Source organism: Hevea brasiliensis, chromosome 4, assembly GCF_030052815.1.
Source record: "Hevea brasiliensis isolate MT/VB/25A 57/8 chromosome 4, ASM3005281v1, whole genome shotgun sequence".
Taxonomy (NCBI): Eukaryota; Viridiplantae; Streptophyta; class Magnoliopsida; order Malpighiales; family Euphorbiaceae; genus Hevea; species Hevea brasiliensis.
In genome coordinates, this window is record NC_079496.1 from 89138816 (window position 1) to 89148825 (window position 10010).

The following is a 10010-nucleotide window of genomic DNA, read 5'->3' on the forward strand; positions in this document are numbered from 1 at the left end:
AGATAAATCATGTGTGAAATTGAGAATGGAATTTTGACCAGCTTTATGGGAGTGGTAGTTGATGGTTTGATGGATTTAAAATGGCTTAGAAATAGTGTTGATGTGTAGACATAAATTTGAAATGTATTAGTATGCCTAATTGACATGTGCTGTGTGGACCTTGAATTGGAGCTAGGGTTTGGACACAAAAACTTGGATCTTTTTCATGTGTTGGTGAATGAAAGTTTAAATGATCAATTAATGACCATTTGGCTGTGTATGATGAAGAATTAAAGTGAGTTGAGGCTTAGCATTTGTGTATGGTTGAGCTACCTTGGCTGACCTGCAGGACTGAGCATGAGTCTAGTAGGTTTGGGCAGTTATAAATGGAGTTGTAGAGGTTCAATTGGTGCAAAGCCAATTAGACATGAAACTAGACACATAATGGCACAACTTTGGTATAGAAACCCTGCCCAGAAAACCAAACCAAGTTGACCTAAAAATTGCCCTAATCTGGGTGACTTGCATTTTGCTTGGGCAAAATGACCAAATGAACAGTGTTTATTCACTTGGTCATGACTCAGTGTAGAAAGGTCTAATTGACCTGAAATTTTACCAACAGAAATCTGAGATATAGACCTACAACTTTTATGAAAAAACCAAACCCAAATTTTGACCATAACATATTCAAAAAGTGACCTGCAATCACTACACAAAACACTATAGATTTGGTCAGTCCAGAACATCTGGAAAGTTTGCAATCCAGCCAGTTATAGTTTTTAGGCCATAACTTGAGCCAAAAAACTCCAAATGGAGTGATTCAAAAAAGGAAATGTAACTAGACACAATAAGGAACAACTTTCATGAAGACAACTTTGCTAAATTCCTATTGTAAAAATGACTAATGGAATAGTAAACACAAGGCTTAAAATCTAAAAATTTTGAATAACTAACACTAAGCTTAGAAATGGTAATGGCAACCAATACTAACAATTTTAGAATGCAAAATGTGGTATGTTGGGAGTATTAGAACCAATGTACCTATTGTCTATGCAAAAGTCAACATTTTAGTTGACTAATGAAATGAATAGTAACACCTAAACTTAAATTTCAAGAATTGTACAATTTAAAAGTGTAATATGCCCTAGTACACCTAGTAAGATTGGTTTGGATAGGTTGGCATGCCAATAGGGTTCAGTTAGCAGTACTGCACATGGCATTATGCCATTCTGTGATTTTATGGCTTTTAGCCATTCTGACATTGTGTTGATACTTGGCCTTGTGCCTAATGTTATTACAGCTTATTAATTGTTCTATTGCACACCGAGAGATACATATGTGACCGATGGTGTGATGGCCCGAGGTACTTGATACCCAGTGCCAGTTTACCCGTTTATCCAGTCCAGTCATCCAGTATAGGTTACTTGGGCAACTAAAAATGAAAGTGGATAAATTAAATGAAATTATGAATATAACAAATATAAAATAAATAAGATCACCAATAATGATCAAAAAATTATTTGCATAAGACATCAGAACATGCACTGCATATGTCACACCCTACCCCTCTGTAATGCATAACATGATCCCGTAGTATACCTAATGAATTACCAACTTCGTCTACTGATAACCCATTAAATACACTATAAGGGATTTTAAAACTTTTATTACTTCTTTTTACAGTGGTGAGCCCTATTTACAGGTGTTAAAAAAAATTTTTTTAACTAAAGTGAAACAGCTAACACATTTGAATTATTAGTAATTTATGTTAAAATTTTGGCGGAGTGCCATCTATATTTTGAATAAAACAGTTCTTCAAAAACCTGTAAAAAGCACTTCAAATATATTTCTCAATCTCAAACTCCAACATTTAATCAACACAATATGTTTTTCAACATTTGTCAACTTAAATCCACAATAATTTTTCAGTATTTTCAAAGGCTGAGATAAAAGAAATATATCACAATATTTACAAACCAAAATAATCGACAATTTATTTTACAACTTCAATGTACAATTTTAATTTACAACTGCTCAAAACCAAGAACACTATATACATACAGTGAACATACATTACAATACAAAATGCAAAATATGGTGTACTCAGTATACCCGATGATCTCTCAGTGTAGTACTAGCAGCCTAGTCTGTTGCCCTGTCAGTTTGTCTACTTACGACAGCAATGAAAAGCTATCACTGAGCCAATGTCTCAGTGGTGCACAACATTAACCAAATACAACTTTAAATCACAAATCATAAGTCATATAAATAGTGGATACTTAAAACATAGTTAAATTCAAAAGGCAGTGAATGTCAATAAGAATTTAAACTCCATTTCACAATATCATAATAAATATCAATAAATCATGCACACAGCTTAATCATGTTCCAAAGTTCAATTCGTCCCAAAAGCCGATGGCTAGTGAGGAATTCAATTCATCCCAAAAGCCGATGGCTAGTGAGGAATAGCATAGCTAGCTAGCAATAATATGAGTACTCATTCTATTCGTCCTCAACAGGCACACACCTCAACACTTCAACCAGAGAGGGAATTCAATTCATCCCACTAGACAAGCTAGCGAGGAATTCAATCAATATACATAATAGATGTGGTTTCAAACCATTTACAATGCTTTTCAATCAATAAGTATCCATAAAATATCATTCAAACAATTTTTTCACAATTTAAAACAATAATATACAAATAGTTATAATTTATTTCAATTGAAAAATTCAAAAGAAATAACTGTTGTGCACTGATAACTGTCTCTTGGCCCTGACTCGGTGTTTCCTTCCCCTTTCCTGAGTCTTTGCTAACTGAAACACATAATTTGAAGTGTTTCAGTACTCATTTAAGCTGTCTCTAACAATAAGGCTTAAGACTTAATTTATTTAATTCTATTATCTCCTTAGTCAACCTAAGATGTTGACCCTCGATGCATTCTAGGTGAATTAGGTTTTAATGTTACCAATGTTTCATATTTAATAGCCTTTTAGTGTTGGTATATGTTACCCAATTCATTTTCATGTATATTGCATTTTATTTCAATTTGTCGAATTCCGGTATGCTAATTTGACCTAACCGGATGACCTAGTTCCCTCGATTTTCGGGTTTCGGTCAAAACTACAAACTTGTAGGTCTATGTCTTATTGCACGCGAGAAAAAATTTCAGGTCATTCTGAGTTATGTAGACCAAATTATGGTCAATCTACCAATGCTAGATAGAATGTACCAAAATAGTAGCTTTAGGTCATTTTTAGGTCACTTTTGGTTTGGCCAGTTTTTGGACCTGAAATTTTGCAAGCTATTTGGCTTGGTTCTGGCCATTTCTGGGCTTTGGTGTCTTCATAAGAATTGTAGATATATGTCTAAAATATTCATGGTAAAAATTTCAGGTCAATTGGACCTGTTTTGAGTGAGTTATGGCCAAAACACTAACTGCTGCCCAAATGGTCATTTTTAGGTTTTCAAAGTACTAATCCGGATTTGGTCATTTTTCAAGTCACCTTCTAAGCAGAATTTCAGTAAGCTTCCTTCATGAAAGTTGGCACTTTTTGTGCCTAGTTTCACCTCCAATTGGTCTCATACCAATTGAAGTCACACACTTAAGGTTCTAAGTCAAAACACACACTGCCCTGCTACACACTCTTCATCACATACCAAAGGACACATTCAACACTTACCAAGTTACACATCCATGCCAATTCTGGTTTGTACCATAACATAAACACATTTTACTTCACATTGTTGGTCATCTTGGCAGCTTGTAACCACACTCAATATGTGTAACATCCTCACTTTAGCTAATCCGTACAGTCTACTGTTCCAGTGACCAATGTCGATCTAGGCAGCTAAAATGTTTGAAATTATAAATAGACTAGAGTGAGGAGTTATAAAGAAACTAAATAATGCTCATAAAAATCAAGGAAAAATTTTAGAAATGAAATACACTAAGGTTAAACAAGCCGAAATACTAAGGATGAGTAACCTGAAGGGGAAGTGACGGTGAAGGCCGTTAGCAACCCTAAACCCAAGGAAAAAATTATAAAATAATTATTAGGACTCCAGAGAAGGGTCATTGAGGTTCTTATGGCATTAGAATGCCAAGAAAATGCTTAGAAAAATTTTTCTATCGGTACACACAATTTTGGCTCGTTAAGCCAAACGGAGGGCATTTTGGTCATTTCGTCTTCAGAGATGATTTTTGGCTAACTTGTCCAGTTAAATAAATAATTTATATAACATAAAATATGAATAAATGTTGTTAAAAATTTAATTGAAATTAAATAGACAAGAAAAGGAGAGAAAATGAAAGAAAATGGAATTATGACATCATAATGATGTCATTAAAATTTCCCAACCAATCCAATGTTGACACATGGCATAAGCTTATTTAAAAGAGACTAAATGGGCTGAAAAATGAAAAAAAAAATTATAACTCTCTCCCTCACCTTCTTCTTGCCATCACCATCCCTCCATAGCCAACCTTGAGCAAGCTTTTCAAAGCTTGATTTCCCTAGCTTTTGTCCCACTAAACCCTATGTTCCCAACACAAAAAAGTGTTCTTACACCTTGGAGAGTCTTTTGGGAGCAAAAAAAAGGAAAAAGAAGAACCCTAGCAAGTGGGAAATCTCACTCCATTAGTGGTTTGTGACCTAACCTTGGTTTTCGCTTTAAATTCATGTTTAAGGACTATGAATGAGTGCAAATGACAAAGAAATTGATGAAATACCATTTGTATGCCATCCCTTAGTTTCAGTAGCCTTGGTTGGGGTATGGTTGTGATGAGTTTTATGGAGTTAAAATGGTAGTATGGCTGCCCTCAATATGTATCTCTTATGTGGATTGATGAAATGCAATTACAATGCATGGTTTGTAATGTTTGAGTTAGGGTTTGGGTGAAAAATGAGACTTTGATTATGTGATAATGAAAGCAGGTTTTAATGGTCAATTAGTGACCATTTGGTTCTGTTTAAATGAAAAATGAAGTGAATTGTGTATTGGGATTGGAGTTTGGTGTGGCTGCCCTTGGTGACCTGCAGGACTGGGTATGAGTCTAGCAGGTTTGGGCACCAATAACTGGAATTTTAGAGGTTCAATTGGTGCAAGGCGAATTGGACATGAAACTAGACACATAATGGTACAACTTTGGTGAAGAAACCATGCCCATAAAACCAAACCAAGTTGACCAAAAGATTGCCCTAATCCGGGAGACCTGCATTCTGCCTGGGCAAAATAACTAAATGAACAGTATTTAGTCATTTGGCTATAACTCAGTGTAGAAAGGTCTAATTGATCTAAAATTTTACTAGAAATAAGCTGAGATATAGAACAAAAACTTTCATGAAGAAACCTAACCCAAATTATTACCATAACATATTCAAAAAATGACCTGAAGTCACTATTCCTAATACTATGGATTTGGTTAGTCCAGAAATTCTGGAAAAGTCATAATCGGGCCAGTTATGGTTTTTGGGCTATAACTTGAGCTAAAAAACTCCAAATGGAGTGATTCAAAAAAGGAAATGCAACTAGGCAAAATAAGAAACAACTTTCATGTTGATCATTTTGCCAAATTCCCACTACAAAAATAACTAATGGAGCAGTAAACCCAAAGCTTGAAAACTGAAAATTCTGTCCAATTAACATTAAGCTTAGAAATGGTATTGGCAATCAATACCAACAATTTTAAAATGCAAAATGTGGTATGTTGATGATATTTAAACCAATATACCTATTGTCAATGCAAAAGTCAACATTTTAGTTGACTAATGAAATGAATAGTAGCTATAAAATTTCAATTTCAAAGAATTACATAAATTTAAAGTGTTAAATGCCCTAGTAGGCCTAATGTCATTGGTTTGGATAGGTTGGCATGCCAACAGGGTTCTATTAGCAGTACTGCATATGGCTTCATGCCATTCTGTGCTTCATGGCATCCCATGCCATTCTGTGACATAATAGCCTTTGGCTATGTTATTTGAGTTGTTACATTCTGGTTTTATCCCTGATGATTATTACACCTTATTAGCTGTTCTGTTGCACACCGGGAGACACAATGTGACCGATGGTGTGATGGTCCGAGGTACTTAGTACCCAGTGCCAGTTTACCCATTTATTCAGTCCAGTCAACAAGTATGGGTTACTCGGGCAATGATAATAAACCTTACTAAATTTTAATCGAATAATACTGCAAATAATATCAGAAATTAAGTCTACCCAAAGATGTAAACATACATTCTGCATACTTATTTTTATTTTATTTTATTTTATTTTATATTATCACCACTAAGCAGAATTGCTTAGCACGTCGCTTTTGCCACGCGCAGGTACTGGAGACCTAGCTGGGGAGCCCAGCAGACATCATACCGGGTGAGCCTTCAAATCTGCATCCAGAGTCCAGAGTCACCTCACATCTGCAGTGCACATGGTAGGACATTAGGACTTTGGGGTAGCATTTTGTATTTTGTATTTTATATTAGTTTTGGATTGTAACTATAAACTCTTGAAATTATTTGATGATGTAAATATATGAAATTTCATGTTATTGAAATTTTCTGTATAATGTATGTGGAAAAATGAAATGTTGAGAAATATGTATAAATGTGCTTCAAGTGATGAAGTGAATAGAAAAGTTCTGAAAATAGTATTGAGATTTTGAGATTGATTTGAAATGTGTGTAATGGAGTTCTGGATTTGGAAATTATATTGGAAGTGTCTTTTAAACAGGTTCAGAAGAACTGTTTTTCCAATTTACAGCCGGCACTCTGCCGGATTTTTTATAAAAATTTTGAAAAAATTCAGATTTATCAAAAATTGTAAATAAATGAATTTAAAAGGGATAAATTGTAATTAAAACATGAATTGGTGTTCCGGCACACTGAGTGGCATAACTTGCTCGGCTACACTGTAGACGGGTAAGGGGTGTCACATTTAGTGGTATCAGAGCATCGGTTTAGGCATTTCTAGGCCTAGATAGAGTGCATACCATTGCATTGCATTTGTAAGTTTTGAGGTGACACTGATGTAGATCTGTTTATTTTCTTATTTTGAATAGAACATGGATCCTGCTTCGCAAAGTGCATATAACATCCCCAATGCACGTGTTTTGTATGTTCTGTTACTCCAGTGGTCAAATAATAGTCCAGGCAAGCCAAGATGTTTGGAACTACACTTCGGTGATAGTGAACAGACATATAATGATGAAATAAATAAAAATAAAATACAAGAAAAATCAAACAAAAATGAAAGAGAGAAAATGAAGCTAAGTTAAACGAGCCGGCACCGCAGTGATGGGTGACCGTACTGGGAAGGCCATTGCCGACCCCAGGACCGCGGGAAACCCTCTGAATCTAATTTTGAGACTTAAATAAAGGTTTATTGAAATGTAATTGACACTAGAAATATCAAAGAAAATTAGTAAATTAGTACAAAGAAAAATAAAAAATCGAGAAACAAACAAAAATCGGTGTTATCGAAAAATAGGGAATATAACCCGAAGTGGGGTATTTTGGTCATTTGACACCTAGTGTTACCTTTTGACCTCAATCTCCATTAAAAATAAATGATATTACACTTTATAAATGTCATGAAAAATTAAATGGTGATACATTATGTAAATAGTGAAAGAATTGAGCTAAAGGTGCAAATAATGAAAGTTTAACTAATTAAACAATTAATTTAGAGTTAGTGCTCCACTAACTCAAGCCTTGGGACATTTATGTAAGCCATTAGTGGGCAGAAAACACTTCATCTTCAACCTTCCACAAACCAGCCGAATTTCCACCATGGAAGAACTCCATTGTCGCACCTTGCTCTACCTCCATGCAAGCATGTTCTAGCCATCCTTTCCACTTCTTTCCTTCATTAAAGCTTGTATACTCACTTTGGGGAAGATATTGGCAACAAGAAAAGCAAGATTTGTTGAAGTTTTGATAAGCTTCAAAAGTGGTAAGTGTCCAAAACCTCTCCCTTGCTTTAGTAAACCTTGTGTTTAGGTTGAGGTGAGTATTTTGGTGAAGAGAAATGAAAGAAATAGTGAGAAATGGACTTGTCCAGTTTTGGCAGCCATGAACCTTTGTTGAGCTTGAGTTATTTTTACTTCTAATGAATGGAAATGAAGGTTAATTAATTCAAATGGAAGTTGTAGTAAGCTTGTATCTAAGTATGTGCATGTAGTGTTTGAATTGAGGGTGTGAAATAGAACCTTGATGCCTTGAGCAAACTACCATGTTTGGCAGCCCCTAATAGCATGAATTTGTGTGTGAACATGTAGTTATTAGTGAAATATCCTAATGTTAAATTGTGGGCAGCAAGTGTAAGTGATATTGAAGTATGATTATGTTGAAGTGTATGTGTAATATTGACATTGAGATATGTTGAATTTTGGTGGAAGTGAATGTTGAACTTAATGGTGAATTGTGTGCATTGAGCACTTGAATATTCTGCCCAAAATTGTTGCTTGAATTGTGTAAAAAATATATATGGAAGTGTTATTGATTGAATATTGAAGTAATAAGGAGGAGAAGGAATATCAAATTGGAAGTGTATGTGCTTTGTGCAGGTTGTGTATTGAAGGCAGTACCTAAATTAGGCCATAAGTGTTAAACTATGAATCCAATTGGTATGAGGCCAATGAGGGGAGTGAAACTAGACACCAAATAGGCCAACTTTCATGGAGAAATGTTGCCAAAATTCTGCCTAGAAACTGACCTTAAAAATGACCAAATCCGAATTTGCAACCTTGCAACCCAGATTTTTGACCATATGAACAGTAGTCCTTTGAATAGCCATAACTCACTCAAAACAGGTCCAATTGACCTGAAATTTTTACCATGGTTATTTTAGACATAGATCTACAATTCTTATGAAGACACCAAAGCCCAGAAATGGCCAGAACCAAGTCAAATGGCTTGCACAAGTTCGGGTACAAAAATTGCCGAACCAAAAGTGACATAAAATTGACCAAATTTTGCACTAAAGGTGCAATCTGTCTAGCTTTAGTAAATTGACCATATCTTGGTCTATACAACTCAAAATGACCTGAAATTTTTTCCCGCATGCAATAAGACATAAAGCTACAATTTTGCTTCTTTGACCAGAAGCTAAAACCCAAGAGAAATAGGACTTGAAGCTAGACCAATATAGCACACAAAAATTAAGAATTTGACATTTTACATATAATGATGCTTGAAGCATTTTGGCAATGAATGCCAACTTGTAAAAATGGTAAATTGCACCATATTGGCAGCATATTGAGATATAAATTGTGACATATTGATGCTAGAAACAACTTGTCCATGTTACCTAAAAAGGTCAACATATGCATTGACTTGTGAATTATATAATAATTAGTGAACTCAAAAAAAATTGAAGAATTAAACAATTAATTTATAATGTGCCCTAGTTTGCCTAGTTGACTAGTATGGATAGGTTGGCATGGCAATAGGATTCTGACATCTGTTCTGTAAATGGCTTCATGCCATACTGTGTTTCTACGGCTTATTATGCCGCACTGTGACTTTAATAGCCTACGGCTATACATATTGTGTATTTATTATTGGCTTATCGCCAGATTGACTATATGGCTCCTTAGCCACACTATTTGCACACCGGGAGACACTTTGTGACCGATGGTGTGACAGCCCGAGGTACTAGGTACACAGTGTCAGTATATCCGTTTATCCAGTCTGGTCAGTATATGGGCTACACGGGCAGTAATTCAAGTACTATTAAATTCAAATACATAAATCCAGTCTACTGACATATAGCACCACCAAAATTCGTAAACACTTTATTTATTTTATTTTAGTGTATATTTCTTTATGTTTGGCACCACTAAGCAAAATTACTTAGTGCGTTGCTTTTATAATGCGTAGGTATTGGAGACACAGCTGGGGAGCCCAGCAGACCTACGACCGGGTGAGACATCAGATCTGCACAAGAGTCCAGAGTCATCTGCACTGCAATGCATACATGGTAGGACTTAGGATATCTTGTATTTTATACTTTTGTTGTATATTTAAAATTC